This window comes from Nicotiana tomentosiformis, chromosome 6 (assembly GCF_000390325.3).
Source record: "Nicotiana tomentosiformis chromosome 6, ASM39032v3, whole genome shotgun sequence".
Lineage (NCBI taxonomy): Eukaryota > Viridiplantae > Streptophyta > Magnoliopsida > Solanales > Solanaceae > Nicotiana > Nicotiana tomentosiformis.
This window is the reverse complement of record NC_090817.1, coordinates 65,841,113-65,859,594: the sequence shown is the minus strand read 5'-3', so window position 1 is coordinate 65,859,594 and position 18,482 is coordinate 65,841,113.

Genomic DNA, 18,482 nt, shown 5'->3' with positions numbered 1-18,482 from the left:
GCATCCTTGATAGGTATGCCACTGAAAGTAGGAGGATCATACTTCTTGAACATCTGAAACCTCTTATGCTCCTCCTTCGATGCCTCCAGCCTGACCTCAGGCTGAACCAAAATAACAAGTTGTACTGGCATAACACCTGAAACCTGGCCAATGTAAGCCTGTTGCTTTGGACTACGGGCGATGGGAGTCTGAGCTCCTCCCCCAGTCTGTGAAGTAGCTAGTGCAACCAAAATCAATCCTGCCTGAACCAATGCAAAAACATGCTTAGGAACTGCGCAAAAGTCTCCTGAAGTCCGGGGTAGAAACAGGCGCCTCTGGTGCCTGTCTCCCAACGGAGCTACTAGTGGCTCCTCGGTTGTTGCTCTAGCTGTAGCACATGCTCTTCCTCAGCCCCTACCTATGCCTCTTCCTCTGCCTTTGCCTCTGCCTCTGCCCCGGCCTCTAACAACACCGGCTCTGGGAGCAACATCATCGGTAACTGCAGCTCATGTCCTTAACATCTGTGATAGAATAGAATGACAAGGGATCAAACTTCGAAATCAATAAACTCGCACGATAGGAATGAAAGAAGTGAAGTTTCCTAATAGTTCTGAAGCCTCTCGATGATAAGTACAGACGTCTCTGTACCGATCTGCAAGATTAGACTAAACTTGCTTATGACTCGTAGCAACTATGAACCTAAAGCTCTGATACCAACTTGTCACGACCCCAAAATTTCACCGGAGGTAGTCGTGATGGAACCTAGTCTCTAAGACTTGGTAAGCTTAACAAACAAGAGAATATGCAAGAAATAACGACTAAGAACATTAAATAAAGCTGATAAATCTCATAATACTTCAATACTGAATAACAATTACAATATTCCCAAAACCTGGTGAAACTGAGTCATAAGCTCTATAGAAAAGTGCACTAGCAGTCTCTAAGTACAACTCTATTTGAGATAAATATAAACAGTAGTCAAGCAATAGAAGAATGTGACTCCGAGGCCTACGAACATCAAATAGGTGTACCTTGAAGTCTCCATAGCAACAAGTGTAACTAACGGTCGGCATACTCTGAGGTACCTGGATCTGTACAAAATGTGCAGTAAGCGTAGTATGAGTACACCACGGAGTTACCCAGTAAGTATCAAGACTAACCTCGATGGAGTAGTTATGAGGTACTGTCAAGACACCTACTAGACATAATAACCTGTACCAAATACTAACATAATGCAGACGGAAGAACAAATATCAGTACAAAGTTGAACATAAACAGAATAACAATATAACGCTAGCAAAGAATGGGAGAAGTAGCAAATAGCAACAAGGAGAAAAGAAGGTGATAATGCAACAAGTAAACGGAACACAATTAAAGTACCAGTGAAACCAATTAAGGAAAAACAATGACAACCAGTTAATTGACCATTCTTTCACAAAGTTTATACCAGAATCACTCTGAGGTACCACACCTTATATTCTCAATTCACGAATCATAATCACACGGTATCTCATTCCCACTTTATTAATCACAACTGTCCAGACAATTTACGTGCTGCACGGACAACTCATGTGTAAGGCCCCGTAAAAATTTCCTAATGATTTAAGTTTTTTTTAAGTGCGCCAACGGTATCTGGGAATAAAGTATTTGAGTATTAAAGAAGACCTATAGGATAGAGCCACATCATGTTTAATTTATAATGTATGTTTAAGGTGTGTTGGAACATACTAAGGAGTTTTGGGAATGGCAAGGACTTGTGTGGAACAAGTTGGACACATTAAGTGGAAAGGATGTTTCAATTGGCACAAGACCCAACTTCAAATGAATATAAATCCCTCAATATAATGACTTAGGTGGTGATCTACCTATAAAATTAAATCCCTTTGAATCTAGTTTCCAACTCTTCAAACTGTTTATCATTTGGATATGTATACAGAAAGTTATGGCCATTTTACTGGACCTGTGCCAGATGCGCGGCCAAATCCCCAAATTGGTCAAGAACACTACAAGTTGGGATTTTCATGAGTCTCACTACAAGAGGTATGTCTACCATCTCTAACTAATATATGGGGATTATTTATGTATGGAATATGTGTTATAACTTAGTATATGGTGATTAGAAGCCATAAGTTCCCAATTTAAATACATAACCATTATAGAGATGGAAAGGTAATTATTTGATGGAATTTTGTTGGTTGGGTGTGGATGGATGGTCATGTATGTGATGTTGGAAGTTAATAATTGTTTAAGAATGATGGTGGGATAAATTTCTGGTAAATGGTAGTAGTTAGATGAACTAATTATATGGTTAAGAGATGTAGAGATTCATGCCTACTAGGTGTTTGATAAATTGCCTAAATTATGGAATTTGTTACTAATATTGGTCCCATTGAATTATGTTGATGTAGATTGAAGTTGTAAGAGTAGTTGGTGGTTTTAATATCACTAAAGAGCTCCATCAAGGTGTGTTGGTTAAACTTTCTCTCTTGGAATTGAATTCCATGATGTTCCCTTAAGCTCCAAGTATGGTTGTCTCAAGTTCCTTATTCTATATTCCGAGTTGTTCCCAATAAATTCGATTGTCCCGAATAAGCAAAGTGATGAGAATTGTGTAATCAAAACTTGTCTCGAATGTTCCTATCACATAATGTTACCCTTTGGGAATGTGTTCGGGAATGATATATGTATTAAAATGCTATGTCTTTGAATCGTATTTCAAATGAAAGCTAGTATGCCAAATTGTGTGAGAAAATTCAATATTCTTAAGACTCTTAATTGCTCATATGTGTACCTAAAGTCTTGATTGGAAATGTCTTATTGTTGATGACCTATAAAGATGGTTGGAAGTGAAATAAGTGAATTGGGGATATAAAGTGTGGCCAACATGCCAATAGTGAGAGTTATACTTATGGCCAATGGTGCCAATGAAATGAAATAATGTGAGAAAGATTATGAAATGAGCTTTGACCCAACTATTCCAAAATTTACTTCGATAATATAATTGGCTAAAAGCTTATGAACTCAAGTGACCCAAATGTGGCTGTTTTAGCTAATGCTATGCTTTGTAAGTATTTTTCAATGTGTTTTGTGTTCTTACACATTCGTGAGTGGAAATTGTGTATGATCTTAACTTGTGCTTCGATTGCCAATCATTTTACTTCATTTATTGGAAAGAAATCTATTGTGTTTAAAGCCTTCATTACTAATGAACTTAAAGTTATGAATTTCGTAATATTCTACTTGTTGATAATTATGATGATGATCTATGAAAGGGAGGAAATGAAAGTGTAGAATATGATATATGGCCACAGTGCCATGAATGAATAAGAATATGTATGACCAAGGGAGCCAATGAAATAGTGATGTTGTAAGTAGTTGAAAGTAATTGTGAAGTGATATATGGTGGGGAAGGTTATGAGACGAATGTATTTGTACTTATGTTTCCAATGCGTTATAAGCTCTTACGCCCTCATGAGGAGAGGCTATAGCATTCCTAAATATTTTAAATATTCTTGATGTCCTATGATCACCTATGGCAAGTACAAGTTAGTGATGGTATGAACATGAAATGTTGTCGTTTTCCAAAATGAGAATTATGAGGTGTTGTATGTCTCTATGGATTCTATCATAGTATGTATGCTACTAAAATAATTAATGTAAATGACTTCGATGTTAAGTCCCCAAGAATCATGAACATAGCTAATGACTATAAGTTGATAAGAGTGTATATATGAGGTGGAAGAGAGATGTCCTATGCTAAATGATAATAAATCTTATGAAAACGAATTTGGGCCATGTGCCACTGAAATTGGCCTGTTGATTCACCATACATGTGCTAATGTAATGAGCTATGTTTCTCCATAATAAGCATGAACATGAAGTGTCTCAATGATCCGGGAACTTACGATCTTAAAAGTAATGTTAATCATGTCGCTTTGAGTTTATACATGGTTATATGCATAATGATGTGTTATGAAACCCTATGGACGATCTATTAAATGCATAGGTATATCTTGTTATGAAATCCTATGGACGGTCTATGAAACGCATAGGTATATTGTGTTATGAAATCCTATGGACGGTCTATGAAACGCATAGTTATATCTTGTTATGAAATCCTATGGACGGTCTATGAAACACATAGGTATATTGTGTTATGAAATCCTATGGACGGTCTATGAAACGTATAGGTATATTGTGTTATGAAATCCTGTGGACGGTCTATGAAATACATAGGTATATCATGTTATGAAATCATTGTGAACGGTCTATGAAATGCACATGTGTAATTGCATTGTATATAAAATCCTATGAACGGTCTATGAAATGCATAGGTATATTGTATAAGTAAATACTGTGAACGGTCTGTGAAATGCACGGGTGTATTTATATTGTATATGTAATCCTATGGACGGTCTATGAAACACATATGTATATTGTATTATGAAATCCTATGGACGGTCGATGAAACGCATAGGTATATCTTGTTATGAAATCCTATGGACGGTCTATGAAATGCATAGGTATATTGTGTTATGAAATCCTATGGACGGTCTATGAAACGCATAGGTATATTGTGTTATGAAATCCTGTGGACGGTCTATGAAACGCATAGGTATATCATGTTATGAAATCACTGTGAACGGTCTATGAAATACACAAGTGTATTTGCATTGTATATTAAATCTTATGAACGGCCTATGAAACGCATAGGTATATTGTATAAGTAAACACAGTGAACGGACTATGAAATGCACGGGTGTATTTATATTGTATATGTAATCCTGTGAATGGTCTATGAAATGCACAGGTGTATTGTGTAAGTAAACATTGTGAACGGTATATGAAACGCACAAGTGTATTTGTATTGTGTAAGTAAACATTGTGAACGGTCTATGAAATGCACAGGTGTACTGTATAGATGATACTGTGAACGGTTTATGAAACGCACAAGTGTATTGTGTAAGTAAACATTGTGAACGGTCTATGAAATGCACAGGTTTATTGTATGATATATGTGAATCCTATGAACGGTCCATGAGACACATAGGTGTATTGTCTATGGAATCCTATGAACGGTCTATGAAATGTATAGGTGTAAGATAAGAGAGGGATATGGACGGTCTAGTGAGACGCATTGTTAATGCAGACATTACGTGCCATTTTTATTGGCCTTGTTCGTCCATGTTGTTTCAATTAATTTATATTATGTGTTCCATGTATAGATCATATTGGCATTCTATTTTGAAAGAGGATTTTTTAGCTATATATACTAGTGCTATTCGACAGTACTAACGTCCCTTTTGTCGGGGGCACTGCATCTTTTAATGGATGCAGGTATACTTCTACATGATGATATGGATCTTTGATAAGAATCTTCTGCGCAGCAGATTATGGTGAGCCCGCTACAATTCCAGTGGGCATTTGAGTCTAGTTGGTTTTATGTACTTAGGTATCTATTGTCATAGAAGCTCCATGTACATTGTGGGTCATGTACTTAAGTTTTTGAGTTTCGTCATGTAATTATGTTCATAAATATTTATGAAGTTATGTACCCATCACGAGAGAAAAAGAAAAGAAAAGAAAAATAATAATTTCGGGCCATTGAGCCAAATGCATTCAAATATGAAAGTCATGATTTAATTATGTTTTGATAAATCAAGCATGAGTTATGATGAGAGGTTGATGTAACATAGGCTTGCTCGACTGGGTTCACTCGGTTGAACGCCGGTCGCGCTCCTTAATTTCGGAGCGTGACATCATGTGCCAATACCATTAACAATAACCTTATACCCGCACGGACAACTCACGTGCCAACAATAACAATATCTTATAACCGCACGGACAACTCACGTGCCAATAATAACAATATCTCATATCTGTACGAACAACTCACGTGCCAACAGTCCAACCCTCACACAGAAGGTAGATATACAAGAATACATGTATATGATAAATAAACATCGAGATTCATACTCCTGGACTAATATAGGTGACATGTTATGGTGTATGCTTGTGCAAGTGTACTAGCGTAGCCCAAGTCAACTGGTAAGAATCAGAGAAATCGAGTAGCTTATTGGAAATAACACAACAATAACCCGTAATATGCATGACACACACAATATAAAGTCACACCACCACACAAGTATCATTAATAAGAATGCCCCTGGGCTATCACAAATCATCCCTGACGTAGCCCACGTTGTCTTGCCGCATGCACAACAGTAAAGTAATTGCCCGCCTTGTCTCGCCACATACGCATCAATAATTGTCCCACCTTGTCTCGCCACAGGCGCAAACCCAACATATATATAGCTCTACTTGTCTTGCCGTATGTGTAAATATCAATGATAACAAAAACACGGACAACTCACGTGCAAACACCCCGACAATACTCTCAACAATCTCACATGTGCAAACAATATCACAACACAATATAACAAATCGCACCATATGTGCCCATAAGCCACAACATTTCCATAACAACAATTTCAATACCACAACCACACATAGCCCACGGCTCAACAATACTGAGTACAACAACAACAATAATAACATTGGAATACGGCAAGTAAATCAACACAAGAATTACAGCAACACAATAAAGCAGAGGAATAAGCTCAACAATGAAAGAAATAACTAGTAATAATGACTTCAAATAAAAACAAACCAACATTGAAAGAGATAACATGACAATAAAAGAGGCAACAACTTCAATTAAAGCATATAAGAGTATATTTGACAATAAAAAATAAAACATGTACTAACAACTTCAAATAAAGCATGTAAGAGTAATTCTAACAATGGAAATTATATCATGATATGACAACTTCAATTAAATGCATGAAAGAATCCTAAGAGTCTAAACCAGTCAATTTTTATATATAAGGTCGTGTACACACTGGTCACCTCGTGTACTCGTCTTCCACATAAATCAAACAATGCAATCAAACCAATCCCTACGGGGTAATTCCCCCACATGAAGTTAGGCAAGATACTTACCTCAACTAGGCCAAATCAACACTCAAAAATAGCTTTTCCTTTACAATTCACCTCCAGTCGGCTCAAATCTAACCAAAATTGACTTAATAATATCAAATAATGCAAGAAAAATCAATTCCAATAAGTAAAGCTATGATCATTGTACAATTCCTCAAAAAACAAGAAAAGTCAACCATGGGCTCGCCCGGTCAAAACCCGAGTCCAAGGGTAGATCTTGACTACCCATAACCCCGCGAGTCTATATATGTATTTTGTTTCAAAATTCGAGTCTGATTCGACTCTCAAATCCAATATTTTCATTTTTCAAAACATAGACAGAATTCCCCAAGAGTTCCCTTCAAATCCCAGGATTTAGATATTAAATCTCATATATAATCATGTAATATAATTGAACATTGATCAAAATCACGTATCCAATGATTGTGTATAAGATTCCCTCCTCAAAATCGCCTCCTACCGAGTCTAGGGTTCCAAAATATGACAAAATAAAGTTAAGTCCTGTAATTCAACCCTTATGTTCAACTGCAGAAGTCGCATTTGCGACCCAGGGTTCGCAAATGCGACCCATTGTTCTCAAAAGCGAGCACTGCCAAGTCCACCCAGATATCGCAAAAGCAACAAACATTTGCATAAATGTGAAGCATGGCCCATCACAAATAAGAACCTGCCACTGCCCAACCATTATTGCAAATGTGACTAAGGCTTTGCAAAAATGACATCGCAAATGCGAAAATATCCAACATCTCCAGACCTCTCAAAAGTGATGAAGACATCGCAAATGTGAACCATATCTTGCATTTGCGAGACCTGTTGCACCTGACCATAAACTAGCAACCTGAAACTCTTTCTATTGCTCTAAAAAGTATCTGAAACTCACCCGAGCCCTCGGAGCTCCACACAAAATATCAACACAAGTATAAAAATATCGTACAAACTCGCCCACTTGATTAAAACACCAAAATAATATCTAAAACCACGAATCGGAGATCAAAATGCATGAAATTTACATTGAAACTTAAGAACTTCTAAAAACAAAACATAACCACGCGTCTGATTCCTATCAAATCAACTCGGAATAACGCCAAAATTTGCAGACAAGATCCAAATAGCATAAAGGACCTATTCCAAGTCTCAAAATCAAAATCCAAACCTGATAGCCATAAAGTCAAACCATAGTTAAGCCTAAGAAATTTCTAAACCTTCAAATTGCCAAATTTCGGCAAAACATACCAAATCGACCTAGGGACCTGCGAATTCAATTTTAGGCATACGCCCAAGTCAAAAATCCCTATATGAACTTATCAGAGCCATCAAAATACCGTTCCGTGTCATTTTCACAAAAGTCAAAACCTCGGTCAATATTTCCAACTTAAGCTTTGAAAATAAGAATCAATCATCCAAATCAATCCCAAAACATCTGAAAATCGAATCCGACCATACACGCAAGTCGTAATACATAATATAAAGCCATTCAAGACCTCGAACCACTAAACGGAATGCTAAATCTCAAAAATGCGGGTCAGTCGTTACAAAAAGTTCAGAGCTTCTATTTTAATCTCTTTTCTTTTCTTCTTGTTCGAGTACAACTACTAGGTTTTGGCTATGAGTTTGAATCCTTAAGCGACTATTTGCTCTTACTTAGTTTGCTTTCCTGCAGAAGGTCAGTGCACACTGACCCCCTTTATCGTATTTTAATTGTGTAGTCATGTGTTCACAATTTTTTCCTTGTCAATCACTTGTTGTTTGTGATATATACTATACATGTTATGCCCTGTCTTGGTATTCAATCCTTATTGTTAAGTCATAAATTTTCAGATTAAATTATGTTGTTCTCGGTACTGTTATCAACTTATATTGTTAATGAATTTGATCTATCATGACTTAGCTAGTTGGAAATGTTTTGAATCGACATTCTCTCATGACTAAACCCTATTAAGTTTCCTCACGACTAACTATACTAGACTTTATGTTAATGATGATTGCATGAACATTGTCATGTCTGCTAAGCTAGTTGAATCATGTCCTTGAATAATTCTGTGTCCTTGTACATCCATTTTACTTAACCCTACTATTTATGGTATAATATTGATCTTACAAATATATCCCATTTATTCCATGTTGTGCATTTAACTTGGCTGCCCTAATACTCTTGGTTGATAAGTATGTGAGGGATGACCTACTTGTTCTATGCATAGATGTTACTTTTAGATCCTGTTAAAGCTTCATGATTAATTAAGTCCTATATTAACTATGTTGCATGTGATATGTCGTCTAGTAACTGGTTCTTTAGATGCAAATTGAATAAAATCAGATCTTTAAGATCCTCTTGAGAACACTAAGCCATTTTTGATACTTGTAATATCATGGTTGTTTAGATTCAATTCCTATCTCCATGATGGCTTGTTTGGACTCTAATTAATAATCTTCTCATATTATTATAACAGAATAACCTCTATGTGTTCTCTGCAATTAACTTGTAAATATACAATAAACCTTCCTAATGGGTTAGGGAACCTGCACACATGACTGAATATGACTTGGCTAGGATAAATCTCTATAGTGAATGTTGATACTTACTATTTGATAGTTGTTTAAGTTTTGTGAAACTATTACTATTATATTAATACTCTCCATGTCTGAGTGGACATTTGTCATGTTAATTATACTGTGCTCATAGACCATGCATGACTTTAGGATTGAGGAATTGTACACTTATACCTCTATGTTAGTCTCTACCTACCATGATCATGACTCTGTTATAGTCTTACATTGGTCTGTACTTGTGAATATCTCTCACTAGGAAGATTTGTTCCTAATGTTTATAATGTCTAATGCTTGTGACTTTAATAGTTGGACTTAATCATGACCTCACACTACCCTGATCTCTATGTGTCTCTCATCATAACTGGTATATAAATCATAAATTGAGTTATGTTGCTATGCTATGCTAGTAATCTTACCTACATGTCTAAATGTTGGTTTATTGTGATCTATCTGTCTTACAAGTTAAAGTGAAATGCCATTACTTTCTATCTTATACATGCTGGTGTCATTGTCTGAAGTTTGTTTAAATCTGATAGCTGAAAAAGTTGAAGACATCTGTGTTGTTATAATTAGTCTCTATGGAAGGCTAGATTAACTTATCCCTAGTTGATGTCCTATTGTAAATTGACATGCCTTTTAGGAATGCTAAGTGAGCATCATTAACCTAACTGTTAGGTAATAAGATTCCAGTGAAATGTATGTCTGTTGTTAACTATGCTAAGGCTTTAGAAATACATGTGGACAGTCCTTATGACCTGAACTCATTTAAAAAGAATTCTGAAATACCAAACCCATAGTGAAACCAATAGAGCATACATCTATGCCCACCTCTGTGTGACACTTATCTATAACACTTTCTAAGTCTAAACTCTATAAGTGGTAAAACATGTCTGTCGCTTGTACTTTTGTTTGGCTATATCATCACAGTGATCTCATGCCTACTTATATATCCAGATATGATTCCTCTTAAGTCAATATTGTGCCCTTGACTGCTTCTATGCTTTGATGATGAACTGTAGTATCCTATCTATCCACAGTCTTCAAACTTTGTGTGTTTGAACTTTTTAAAAGTTTCACCATGATTCCTGTACCTATTGTTTGTTCCTCTGTTAGCCTTTTTTATTTGTTTTTAAACCTTTGAGTAGGACTAGAAGTAGATTGTTAATAGTATTTGGGTGTGAAACCTAGTTTGTGGATGAGGTACTTTTCCCTGAAACAAGCACTGCTCGTGGTCTGTGAGACCCTCGTGAACTCTAAAGTGCCAGGAGTTCACAAGGGTATTTTGTCCCTAAACAAGGGCTCACCCCAAGCCATTAATCAGTAACTTCTACTAATCCTTATAGGATTAACATGAAATAAAATTTGTTTATTTCATTCCTTAATCCTTTATTATTTGCTTAAATCTATATCTTATTAGATATACGCTAATGACCCCTTTCTTTTATTTTTGTGCATGTTTGACTTGGGACTATTGAGTTCAATTGGGAAAGTTCAGTCCAGTTGTTCCTCTGTCATGCATAGGATGTCCATCGCTCAGCCCAAGTGCTATTGGGCCTGATTAAGCCTACCAGACACTGATCACCAAGAGTCCAGTCTATTTTTCCTTATTTATTTCGAACTTATTTCACTACTATCTGATATGTCGCATATGTATACACTCTTGAATGACTAACACTATTATTAGATAATTTCAATATATTGATTGTGTAGGAAACGTAGTCAAACCCAAAGCATATAGGTAAAAAGAAATCAAGTTAAATTCTGCTCATTTTAAGCTTGTCAATATTTGATCACTAACTGATTTAGAAACTTGTATTTTTAAAAACAATAATGTTCTACCTTCTTATCACTAACAACTTTCAACGAGTGTGTATTTTTGACATATTTCCATGGCATATAAAACCCCCCCTTTAAAAAATTAGAATCACGAAAGATTATTCCAAAGCTGTTTTTTCATAAAATAAAAGCCAAAAACAACCGACTCTTACAAACGGGGGGATCTTAACGGGAATTTCAAAAAAATGCAATGTTTCTTTATAATCGATTCTCAAGTGAAGTATTCTCACTTAAGGTATGTTTTAAAATAATTCTTCACCTTACCAAATCTCATACACCTAACTCTCTTTCAAACAAGAATTCCTTTTTACAAGATTTTTTTAGATATATCCAGCTTTTCAACTTCATAATTATACACATTTCAAAAGTAACTTTTGTAAAAACCAAGCTTGTAATCTCTTTTCAAAGTGCGTACACACCCTCATTTTTAAATAGTGAACCTTAGACATGGAATATTTTACGGACTTTAAATACCTGACTAAGTAGAGTATGGACCCTTACTTCTCCGAACCTAGCCTAAGCCTAAGGAGCTACCTCAGGTAGATTTTAAGGGATTCCTAACACCTTCCCCTTAGAATAACTAATAAGTTTACAGACTTATAGGTACCTTAATATACCTTAAATATTAGGTAGCGACTCTCTTTTATCAACCTTAGATGAATCATTAGTTGTATTTTATTTTGACTAGTGCAAAATAGGGTACAACACCAGTCGAGTATCCAGATGGCTCTGTATGAGGCCTTATATAGGACGTGATGTCGTTCTCCGGTTCGTTGGTTTGAGCCTGAGGAGGCTAGGTTATTAGGCACTAATTTAGTTCGTGATGCTTTGGAGAAGATGAAATTGATTTAGGAGCGGCTTCGTACAGCGCAGTCCAGGCAAAAGCGGTATACTGATAGGAAAGATCATGATGTGGCATTCATGGTGGGTGAGAGAGTTTTACTTAGAGTTTCACCCATGAAGGGTGTGATGAAGTTCGGGAGGAAGGGAAAGTTGAGCCCTCAGTATATTGGTCCTTTTGAGGTTCTAGAAAGAGTTAGTGAGGTGGCCTACATACTTGCTTCGCCACCCTGCTTATCGAGAGTCCATCCGTTATTTCATGTTTCCATGCTTCGAAAGTATTATGACGACCCGTCACATGTGTTGAATTTCAGCATTGTACAGTTGGACAAGGATTTGACTTATGATAAAGAGATGATGGCTATTTTGGATAGGCAGGTTCGGAAGCTGAGATCGAAGAATATTGCATCGATAAAGGTTTAGTGGAGAGGTCAACTGGTCGAGAAGGCAACTTGGGAAACCGAACATGATATGCATAGCAGATACCCTCACCTTTTTGATACCCCAGGTATGGTTCTAAACTCATTCGAGGACGAGCGTTTGTTTAAGAGAGAGAGAGAATGTAATGACCCGGCCGGTAGTTTTGTGTATTCAAGCCTCGTTTCCCTATTTGATGCTCCCCGTATACGTATTTGTTATTGTGTGACTTGAGGGGATGGTTGGGTTGGTTTCGGGGAGGTTTTAGATTGAATTGGAACACTTAGTTCCTAGTTTGGAAGCTTAAGTTAGAAGTGTTGACCAAGTTTGACTTTTGTGTATTTGACCTCGGATCAGAGTTTTGATAGTTCTTTAGGTCCAAATGGTGATTTTGATCTTGGGTGTATGTCCGGATCTGGATTAGGATTTTCCTAGATTGATTGGCTCTAATTGGCGAAAGATGGCAATTTGAAGGTTTAGAAGTTCATAGGTTTGACCCATAGTTGACTTTGTGGTTATCGATGTCCATTTAGGATTCTGAGCCTTAGAATAGGTTTGTATGGTGATTTATAAATTTTGTGTAAAATTTGAGGTCATTCCGAGTTGTTTAGGCATGTTCAGCGTAAGTTTGGAATTCTAAAATTTGGATGAGCTTATTAAGTTTAAATTGAGGTACAATTATTTGTTTTGATGTTATTTTATGTGATTTGAGGCCTCGAGTAGATCCGTGTTGTATTTTAGGACTTGTTGGTATATTTGGAATGGGTCCCGAGGGCTTCGGGTGTGTTTTGATGGGTTTCATACACATTTCTCTCGTATTTGGAGTTGCTGATTTTCTGGTACTGGTGCCTTCATTACGATCGCGGAAGGAGTCACGCGATCACGGAATGTATTTTGGTGGCTGAAATTTTCGCTCTTTGCATTCATGATGAAGGTGTCGCATTTGCAACTTGGGCATCGCATTCGCGTAAAGGGAAGGTCGGATAGGGTTCCCAAGCTTTTGGCCTTCACGTTCCCGTGTGGGGGACTGCGTTCGTGTAGGCCAGTGGAGCTTATGCATCGCGTTTGCGTATGCCAAACCGCATTCACGAAGGTTAATTTTTGGGCCAGTGTTGATCGCGAAGTAGGTCCCGCAAAAGGGTATCGTTGGCCAATGTTACAAGATATCATTTTCGAGGGTTTGGGTTATTTTATCATATTTTTAGATTGGAAGCTCAGATTTATGGAAAATTTTAAGGGGATTTTCACTACTTGGATTGGGATTTGACCTGTTTGAAGGCCGATTCGAGACGCAAGGGCTTTTTAAAGTATTGATTTGGCTTGTTTGAGATAAGTAGCTTGCCTAACATTGTTGGGGGGAAGGGGGTACCTCTTAGGATTTAGCCTTAATTGTCTACTTTATGTTGTGTGAAAACCAACGTGTACACAAGGTGACGAGCGTGTACACAGGGGCTATGTGTGACTTGTGACCAGGTTAGACCTTCGGCTATTAATATGTCTTAATTTGAGGATGTATTGTATATGAAACATGCTTGATCACTTTATGGCTATGTGAACATGATCACTACACTTTTTTTAGCCGTAGTAATGCTTTATTAGTTAAACACTTGTCCAGCATTTTACTATGTTCAATTCCTTGTGCAGCTTGTTGATAATTTGTGAACTCATATATCCTTGAGAAAACTTTGGCACTATTATTGCATGGAAAAAACCGCGTGCCATAATATCACAGTCGCACGAAAGACCTTGTACCACAATATCACACTCACACGTCAAAGACCTCGTGCCACAATATCACACTCGTACGGCAAAGATCTCGTGCCACAATATCACACTTGCATGATAAGAACTTTGTGCCACAATATCACACTCACACGGCAAAGTTCTCATACCAACACCTAAACTTTGGCTTGTATTGACTCTATTTCTGTTTTTAAATTAACTCTATGTCATATTATATCATGTTCTGTTTATTTAAATATTGTTAAGTGAACGACTTACCTAGTTTTAGAGACTAGGTGTAACAACCCGACCGGTCATTTTGAGCTCTAGCGCGTCGTTCAGCGGTTTGAGGCACTGAGCAGCTTTACTTCTGGTCTTATGACTTGTACGCGTGGTCGGAATTCAATTTCGGGAAGTTCGTAGTTGATTTAGGAAGAAAATTCTAATTTCGAAAGCCTTAAGTTGGAGGAATTGACTAAAGTGTGAATTTTGAGTAAACGACCTCGAAATCGGGCTTTGAAGGTTCCAACAGGTTTGTATGATAATTTTGGACTTGGTCGTATGTCCAGATCGGGTTTTAGATAACCCGGAAGCGTTTCGGCGCCTATTATGAAAGTTGGCATTTTGGAAAATTTTTATAAATTTGAGTTGAAGTGCATTTCAAATTTATCAATGTCCGTTTGGGATTTCTAGTTTGGGAATAGCTTCACATGGTAATTCTGGTATTGGGAGCGCGTCCGGAAGTGGATTTGGAGGTCCATAGGTCACTTCGGGGTCATTTGGCGAAAGTTAGAAATTTGAAGGTTTTTGAAGAGTTTGACCGGGAGGGGACATTTTGATATCATGGTCCGATTCTGATTCCGGAAGTTAGATTAGGTCTATAATGTCAATTATGACTTGTGTGCAAAATTTGAGGTCAATCGGACGTGATTTGATAGGTTTCGGCATCGAAAGTAGAAGTTTGAAGCTTCAAAGTTCATTAGGTTTGAATTGGAGGGTGATTCGTAGTTTTGATGTTGTTTGGCATGATTTGGGGCCTCGACCAAGTTTGTAATGTATTTTAGGATGTGTTGGTATAATTGGTTAAGGTCCCGGGGGCCTCGGGTGGATTCCGTATGGTTAACGGATCAGATTTGGCCTTATGAAATGCTAAAGTTGTTGTCACCTGGTGTAACCGCTCCTGCGAGGTTTTGGCCGCAGGTGCAGAGCCGCAGAAGCAGCCCAGGGGTCGCAGAAGAGGAGCAAGTCAGCCAGGGGAAAGACCGCAGGTGCGGAGTTTTGGTCACACTTGTGCAAGCGCGGAAGCGAAGCGTGGGGCGCAGAAGCAGAAGAAAGCGCAGGAGCGGAAGGAAGCTCGCAGCTGCGATGTCACAGAAGGTGGGCATGGAATTGGAAATAAATCATATATTTGAATTCGTGACATTATGGGTAATAATTATTTTTGAAAATTTTTGAAATTCAGGCACGTGGGCCCCAGGGTTTGCTTTATCGATTTTCGAGCGGAGTTGGAAATTATTATAAATTGATTAATTATGAGTATTAGAGTATATTTTGATTGGGTTGCATCTTATTTGACTAGTTTTGGAGCGAGGGGCATCGGTTTGAGGGGTTAGAGAGGCTTTGGAGCCGGTTATGGAATTTCGGAGCAAGGTAAGTCTCCTGTCTAACTCTGTGGGGGGCTTTGAGGGGGGGAATTACCCCTAGGTGTTGTATATTGATGTGTGCTACTTGTTGTGGGGGCTACGTACGCGCGAGGTGACGAGAGCCCGTACGTAGCTACGTTCATGTTATTGTCCGGGTATTCTTAGGTTCACATCATGCTATATGTGTACTATCTGAGCAGTCTCTCGCCTATTAAATTCCTTTGTTTTACATTACTACTTGAGACTAGACTTGCTATTGTAGAGACTTCACGAGGTCATGATTAGTCACTGAGTAATTTTACTCTTATGGCATGTTTCCGTGGTATATATGTTTCATTGAAAGGTTTTTGTTAAAGAAATTTCAACTCACACGTTTATTCGTGAGTGGGGTCAAGGACCCGTCAAAGTTTCTTACTCTTATGGGATCGGGCCGTTCGCCTCGACAGGATTTATGTACTACTCTTATGGGATCGGGTCATTCGCCTCGGCAAGATTTATGTACCACACTCCCATGGGAGCGGGTCATTCGCCTCGGCAGTTTAATAGATGTATCTATAGTTCGGGTCGTTCAACCCTCGGCAGTACACAGTTTAAATATTTATGTTGGATCGGGCCGTACGCCTCGGCATTTCCTATATCATATCCTCATGGAAACGTGCGTAATATTTGGCGAGAAGCCAGTATATTTGTGAATTTTCCCGATTTGGATTATGACAATCTATCTGATAAGATCCACTATATATATGCTCAGGTTAAGGAGGGAATTTCTAATAGAGAGCTTGAGTTCCTCGTAAATAGGGGGGATTTGTAACACGTGATTTATACTTATTTACCTCATTTATTTACTCTGCCTGATATTTACTTATCTCTTTACTATACCTGATGTTATTGGACTACTAGTGAGTGTCTATGTCAACCCCTCGTCACTACTCCTCCGGGGTTAGGCTAGATACTTACTGGGTACACGTTGATTGGGTACTCATGCTACACTTGTTGCACATTTTTGTACAGGTACATATGTGACCAGTGGCCTTGTGGGAGCAGAGGTGTGTATGCATGCGGGGACTTACGTGAGCTGCATTCCACATTACAACCCGCAGCCGGCAGAGTCTCCTTCAGAGTATTTATATTTCTCCTGTCCAAATTTGTATTCCGGATATATGCTGTGTTTTATTTTACATTCCTAGTTGATACTCATGCACTTGTGACACTGGGTTTTGGGGTGATTATGGGTTATTCCGTATTAAAATTGTTAAGAATATTAGTATTTACACTGTGAATTCCACCTTTTACTACTTAATTGGAGGAAATATGATTTCAAAAATATTAAAATGAGAACCAAATTAAGTATTTATTTTTTACTTGCCTGACAGCGGTGTCCGGACCTTTAATGAATTTTGGGTCGTGATACTAGGTGTCATCACGACCCTTATGGTAGGATTTGGATCGTGATAAAGTTGATCTGCTAAAGTAAAAATACGGACATGTTTAGGTAACCGCATATGACTTTGGCCATGTCCAAAACTAAAGAGAAAACTATCCTCTATAATCCCTCAAAATTTTAATAGCCTATATTTTTTTCCACTTACACGAAATGGCCATTCGGCCCAAACATATTATATCTAATAGCTCGAAATATCTATTTTTTATATAGTGACAGTCTATTTTGTATATGTTTTGTATAGTGACTGTCTATTTTATATATTTTTTGTATAGTGACAGTCTATTTTGTATATATGTTGTATAGTAAAGTCTATTTAGTATACATTTTGTATAGCGATAGTCTATTTTGTATATTTTTTGTATAGTGACAGTCTATTGTATATAAATTGTACAGTGACAGTCTATTTTGTATATTTTTATATAGTGACAGTCTATTTTGTATATATGTTGTATAGTGACAGTCTATTTATTATATTTTTATGTATAGTAACAGTCTATTTTTCATACTTATATGCTAAGTATTGACTTTAAACACTGTTCAAACTTAAACGTGTCTCTTTCTTTTTTGACTCTTCAAAAAACAGAAATACCCAAATAATCTCCATGACAGTGGACCTTCAAGAATCGATCAGCAACCAAACAGGCGTATCCTTAAACGCAAAACACAAGAAGCCACAATCAAACTCAACGCAAAACACAAGAAGCCACATCGTCTATTCCACTATGCACTATAAATCCTCTTTTTTTCTTTTGGGTAAAGTGGGATTGGAGAATGATACTCGACTAATAATGAAGAATCACAGTACACCTCCAGCAGAATTCCAATATTAACTAAAGGGGACAACAACATGGTCTTTTCCCTTTGTTGATCCAGTAGTGTTGGGTCTAATCGCAGCGGGTTCAAATGATCCGACCCGTGACCAGTTGCTTATTTTTCTCAAATTCAAATCTACTGATGAACTCAACCCTCTTTCTTCTCAGCTTGTTGATGTTATGGCTAGCCACTAGAATTACTTTTGGGTTATAAAATGTATATTACAATTTTGGGCTACCGGG